Source organism: Myotis daubentonii, chromosome 19 (assembly GCF_963259705.1).
Source record: "Myotis daubentonii chromosome 19, mMyoDau2.1, whole genome shotgun sequence".
In the NCBI taxonomy this organism is placed as follows: Eukaryota; Metazoa; Chordata; class Mammalia; order Chiroptera; family Vespertilionidae; genus Myotis; species Myotis daubentonii.
The window spans coordinates 24,005,568-24,011,902 of record NC_081858.1 but is presented as its reverse complement, the minus strand read 5'-3'; positions in this window follow the sequence as shown (position 1 = coordinate 24,011,902).

Sequence of the window (6,335 nt, the reverse complement as noted above, 5' to 3'; positions counted from 1 at the left end):
TCCTATGCACCAAGTGATATTGTTAAATATATATATATATATACTCTAGAGGCCCAGTGCACGAATTCATGCACAGGTGGGGTCCCTCGGCCTGGCTGGTGATCAGGACCGATTGGTGCCATCTCACCCAGTCCTGATTGGGGCAATCGAGGCCAGCCAGGGGTAGGGACCGAGGGAGGTTGGCTATGGGAGCACACTGACCACCAGGGGGCAGCTCCTGCATTGAGCATCTTCCCCCTGGTGCTCAGTGCATGTCATAGCAGTCAACCAGTGGTAAAGGTCACTTTGGCTTTTATATATATAAATATTGATAGTGGTTCGGCATGATGGTTGCACAGCAGTGTGAATGTACTTAATGCCACTGAATCATACACTTAAAATTATGAAGGTGGTAACTTTTATGTTATGTGCACTTTCCCACAATTAAAAATAAGAGTACCCATTGTATTGACTTCCAAGGTCATGGTCTTGAAAAACAGGCTGACCGAGCCCGCTCCTGCTCCTTGAAAATCCACCGGTCCCCCTCTCCCAACTACGCATCCCTTTTGCCAGCTAAGAAACAGTCATCCTTTGGGTGCGAATCTGCTTTTAATATCAGGATGGTATTTACACAGAAGATGCGACATTCATGGGTGAAGACAAAGAGCCCAGTTTACACTCCGTCGCTGGGTCCTTGTAAAAATCTGATTTTAATCTACAGCTGAATTTCTGTCCCCACATGCACCCTTCCCGGGAGGCTGTGACGTAGAGAATGTCTCTCTGGTTTGTTAGAGTAGAACAGTGGGTCCCTGAAAAGACTTTCCAGAAGGGCCTTCGGGGTCTTTGTTGGGATGAGACCAGTCCCCACCGCAAGCACCCTCCCCGCTCCATAGGTCAGCATGGGTGACATCACAGCCCTCAAGCAGGGTCCACCGTGGCCCCTCCCTCCTGCTGCCTATTAAAGGATTAGGATCCTTTCTTTTCAGCCTGGGTGGCCAGTTCCCCAGCTCATGAGAACCTAAGGAGCTTGGGTTCAGTGGCCTCAAGGTCAGAGCGCACATCAGCAGGCCCGGGTTGGGGGCAGGGGGGTGAACAGTGTGCCTACATGGGCTCGGCGTCCTCTGGTGTTAGGTCAAGGACACGTACACACAATGCCATCATCAGTCTCTAAGGTGGCTTAGTCCCATCTTTCTGTCTCTGGGGACAGAGGTCCCTTACCCACCAAGACACATGTTTCCCTCCCCAGGGCCAGGCTCAGCCTCTCACAAGCTCATTCTTCCACACTTGCAGGTCCCCCTTGCAGCCCCCAGGACCAAGGGCTCCCATTCCAACGAGACTCTCTTAGAGTTGCAGGGGTGACCACTACCCCTCGGGTCTCCCGTGGGAGCCACATACCACCGGGGCCTGGGGTGACGTGCTCTCCAGGCTGCTCCTCCCCCAGGCGTCACTGGCAGCTCAGCCAAGCCCCCAGCCTAACGTGAACACCATTCTCTCTGCTTTGTAAATCATTGCAGCGCTGCCTTCAACTGGGGCGAGCAGTTATAGACCCTGCTTATCTCCAGATGGGCCTGGGGGTCTCCCTAGTTCCCAAAGGGTCTAATCGGTCATCTACAACTTGACCAGAACTCTTATAAGCTCCTCGGAATTCCACCTGGGCTGCATTGTCAGCCTAAAACTCAAATCCAACACCTCGCCTCCTCCATCACATCGGTGGCCTCCTACCCCACTGCCCTGAGGACAAAGCCCAACTCCCTGGTTCGGGTCCATTTCCCATCTGTCTCCTGCTACATTCCCCGTGAACCTGCCAGAACCCCTTTGATCCTCTCTGACCCCCCAGAGCCTTGTGGCCACCATTCCTGCTGCCCGGAACTCACCCCACCACACTCCCCGCCGCCAGGGCTCGGCCGAGAGGTCCCTCTCTTCAGAAAGGCCACCCTGACTGCCCACACCCCAGTCTACCCCGCACCCCCCAACACACTGGCATTAAAGCACTAATCACCACGCATCCCCAGTGCCTGGCACTGCACCTGGCACAGAAAGTGCGCATTAGTATCCTTGTCTGTCCCCTGGATGCTTTCACAGCCCAGACCATCCCTACCATGGTCCCCACCCACCCCACCCCCACTGAGCCTATATAAGCACCATAATGGAAACGCTCGTGTGTGGGTCCCAGCACCCAGAGCAGTGCTTGGCACATAGTAGGTCCTCAGCAGCGTCAAATCTTTGTAGTTACAAAGCGGAGTTTCCCCCGAATGGAAAATGTTTTGAGCTTCCTGCTTTACGTGCAATGGGGCAAGGCCGCCACTAGAGGGCAGCAGGCATGTGTTTCCCCAGCGCAGACTCCACCCCATCCCCGGTGCTGCCAGCAGCCCAGGCACCTTCCGCAAGCTCTTCCTGGTGCCTTCTCCTCTTGTTCCCTTTGCAACCCGGGCCTCACCGCCCGCGCCACTCGGTTAGCTTAGCTGCGTCTGTGACTGGTGCAGCGCCTCTCAACCCAGACCAGCAGCCAACGACCAGGGCGCTTTGCCTGCACGGCCTCCAGGCCGGCCCTTGACCCTGACCCTGAGCTGATCCAACCCTCCAGGCCCTGCATGAGCTACCCTCTCCCACACAGAGACCCTGGCTACCAAAGGGAGCCAGCAAAACTGGTCCCTCTTCCCATGACCTCCTCCCCTTGATGCCTGCCTACCCCTCCCTGCACCCAGGAACCCCAGGCCTTGTGGCTTCCCCTCTCTGCTCCCAAAGGACCCTTCCTCCGCCCTTCCAGACTCCCTTCCAGCCAGACGCCCATCATCTCAGTGCAACTAAATTGCATAGAAGTTAGAAGCGGAGGCTGGGCTAATTCACACTAAGGTGTAAATGGGTGATGGATTTACACCATTTCTGAATACTCCAAAGTTTAATGCCCTAAGGCTTCCAAAACTGTAATGTCCCCAAATGAAGGACTCCAGGGCCTGGGCTGGTGACTGATGATTTCATATGTCATGGCACAGTCTCTGTACACACCAGAGGCATCTGGGGGCTTACAAACGCTGCATCCACTCATTCTGACGATTGAGGCAGCTGTGAGGCTATTGTTTAAAAGGACCACAACCCAAGTGCAGATTATGAGGGTGTATAGAATGTGTCCAGTGGCCAAGACCTCGCAAGGCAGACTGCTTCTGACCCCACCCCGGCGACACCCCTCCCCCACCAAGCCTGGGCCACACCCAGCCCTGCACCTCCCTTTCAGTACCGTGATCCTACTGACTCCAGATGGCTCTGACCAGAGCAGTCACCCAAGTCCAAGGCTACTAGCCACACCCCTCCCTGTGTCAGTCAACATTTCAAACGTGGGTTAGCCCCGCCCCAGCCATGCCGACATCCAAGCTGTTAATAGTAACAGTAAGGAGGAGTGTTAGACCTGTTGTTAGTCAGAAGGAAATCCGCAAGCCGTTAGTTTCTGCTGAGAGGAACAGACCAGGAGGGCAGGAGTTAGTGGAGGTGAAGGAGCGGTTAATGAAGAGCCGGTCAGAGCCAGGCCAGGAGCCTGGAGCCCCCAGATGGGCAGGGTTGGCTGTTAGCGAGTGGTCAGCCCCGGGGGGTGGGGCAGCCAGGGCAAGGCAGGGGTTAGCTGGGTGAGAGCAATGGTTAGTGCGAGGGAGCCAGAGATTAGCCCAAAGAGACCGCGGTGCCTACTGGAGGTGAGGCATACGATCACCCCCAGGTGTGGCCCTGGCCTAGCGGCTGGCGGGCTCTGGGGGAGGCCGGCGGGGACTAGGGTGTGGGTCGGAGCAGCACGGGGAGCCAGGGCTGAGCTCCTGGCTGGCCTGCGGGGCTGCAGGACCCTGCAGGGCCCTGGGGTTCACGTCTTGCTTCCCACATTTCCTCCTGCAAACTCCAAACCCAGGGAGGACCTGCTTTCTTCCCAGGCCTCCTCCATGGCCTCTGGTAAGAAAACGGGCCCTATGGACTCCCAGTGTGGGGAAGTCCGATATCCCAGCCTCGGGCATGGGGGAAGGGCCCCTCTAGCCCTCTGCCTGTTGCAGGAGCAGCCCCTCTCACTGGTCTCTTGGCCATGACCTCTCACTGCCTGTGCTAAGGCCCAAGGTCCCCTCGGGATGACTACTTCCCATCCTTCAAATATGGGAAATGCCCCCTCAGTGATGTCGAGTTCGGGAAGCGTCCTTTTTATTAACTTCCCGTGTAGGGAAGGCTCCTTACTGACTTCCGGTGCGGGGACCCCTCCCCCCTCATTGACTCCGGTGCGTCCACTTCCCATGGGGAAGATCCTACCTCCGCTGCCCTGCGAAGAGGGACACCCCTGGCCCTTCTCTCTGCTCCCTGGGCTGGGAACCGCCCAGTGCTCCACACTGTAGACCCACAGGCCTCCGCACTCACCCCCGAGGACTCCCTGGTCCCACCCGGTCCCTGTGGCAACCAGACCCGGCCCAGGAGAGGCTCGTGCTCAGAGGCCAGCCTCCCGGGTGCACATGACCGCCCCGTCCTCCGGGCCACTGGGATGGTCCGTGGGCTGTCCCCCCCACCTCGGACCTGGCCCAATGGGCTCAACTCACAGCCAATTGGGGCAGCCAAGTGGAGTGTCTGTCTGCAGGGCCAGCCCCGGGGACACCCGCTTGCCAAGAGGAGGTAGGACCAGCCCCCAGGGGGGCCCAGAGCTCGGCAGGGCTGGGGTTAGTAAGAAGAGAAAGAGGGTTAGTAGGGGCTGGGTTAGTAAGTCAGAGCACAGCACCAGCAGACAGAGGCACCGCAGCCGCACACACAGAGTCACTAGGAGAAAAGGAGGAACACACGCGGGTCCGTTAGTCTGTTAAGGGACGGTCGGGGTGCACTTGAGGCACCCCCAGGTTAGTAACCGAACAAAAGAGCTGCCTACAGAAAAGAAAGCTGAGGAGGAGGAAGAGTGGGGGGAAGAGACGGTTAGGGGTTCCAAGCGAGTGTGTGGCCGCAGGCAGCAGGGTCTGTGTGCAGGACACCCAGAGGGGCCAGGGCCTGGGCGGGGGTCATGATCAACCAGGTGGTCTGGGCCTCCCACCCCCACCCTAACCCTTTTTTTCTTAAGTTTCTGCCAGGTGTCAAGACCTCACTATTCACAGGACTCCTCACTGAAACCTGAGAGGTAAGGACCAGTCGCCCAGGCTACTGCTCAGGGTTCAGAGAGGTGAGGTGACTCGCTCATGGGCGCCCAGCAGGAAGGGGCCGACGGGTGAGTCCCATTGCACACCCTGCCCTGGAAGGTGGGTCTGCACAGAGATCCCGGGCCATGGGCGGGGCCTGCTGGAGCCTCGTCTGCCCCCACGTCCCAGCCCCTTTCAAGGCCCTTGAGCTGCGAGGTTAGTAGGGTCTGGCTGCGGGGAGTTAGTAGGGCATGCTCGGGCCTGGTTAGTGGGTTAGTCGGTTGGCAGGCCAGGCACCTCGTCACACGCCACGGTGTCCCGGCCGAGCCCTGGGTTAGTAGGTTAATCACCTCATGCAACACTGCCCGGGCCCCTCCTGCTGCAGCCCGTGGCCTCCCGCCCCCTCCAGCCAGCGAGCTGGGCCTGACCAGGGCAGGGGGCCTGCCTCCCAAGCCCTCCGCCCACCAGAACCAAACCTATCCACGCGGACCCGGCCCAGAAGCATGGTGCTTCTTGACTGTGGGCCTCAAAGACCCTCCCACCAGACACTCCGGTTCCCCTGCAAATTAGACCCTGCTTGTCCTGGCTAGAACCCCCTGCCTGCTTCTGGTCAGCCCCTTCACGGGGGGCTGGATCCTGGCACACGCACACGCACACACACACACACACGCACACACCAGCGTCTTCCCACAAAAGGCCAGCTGCCCCAGAACCACCATGTCCAGTGGACTTTCTCTTCCGATCACCAACAGCCAGGCCTCTGGCTGCTCCAACCACTAGCCTGTCTCCTCCTCCTCCTCCTCCTCCTCCCCCCCCCCCCCCAAAGCTGCACAGAGCTCACCAACACCCAGAACCCAGGTCAGACTTCCCTGCCCCTCCGGGTCTGTGGCCTCTCCAGCTGATGCCGCCAAGCACCTGTGTGTGCCCTACTTCTGTCGTCTCCTGTCCTTGCTGTGGTTTTCCCACAGAAACCCCAGCGTTTCCCAGCTCTAAATGACGCTCTGTAAGAAATAAAATAAAAAAGATTCTGCCCCGTCAAAGTTGGGGGAAAACACCTCATCCGCTATCTATCCTTGAGGACGCACGATTCCCACCAGCTTTTTAAAGGCTCTGATAAGTCCTGCACTACAGATGCCTGTTGAAGTTGAACTCACTTTTTTAAAAAAAAGCAATGACGTCTAGAACTCACCTTTGGGATCTCTGCTCTGATTCCCCAGGCCCCTCACCCCTAGTGGAAGC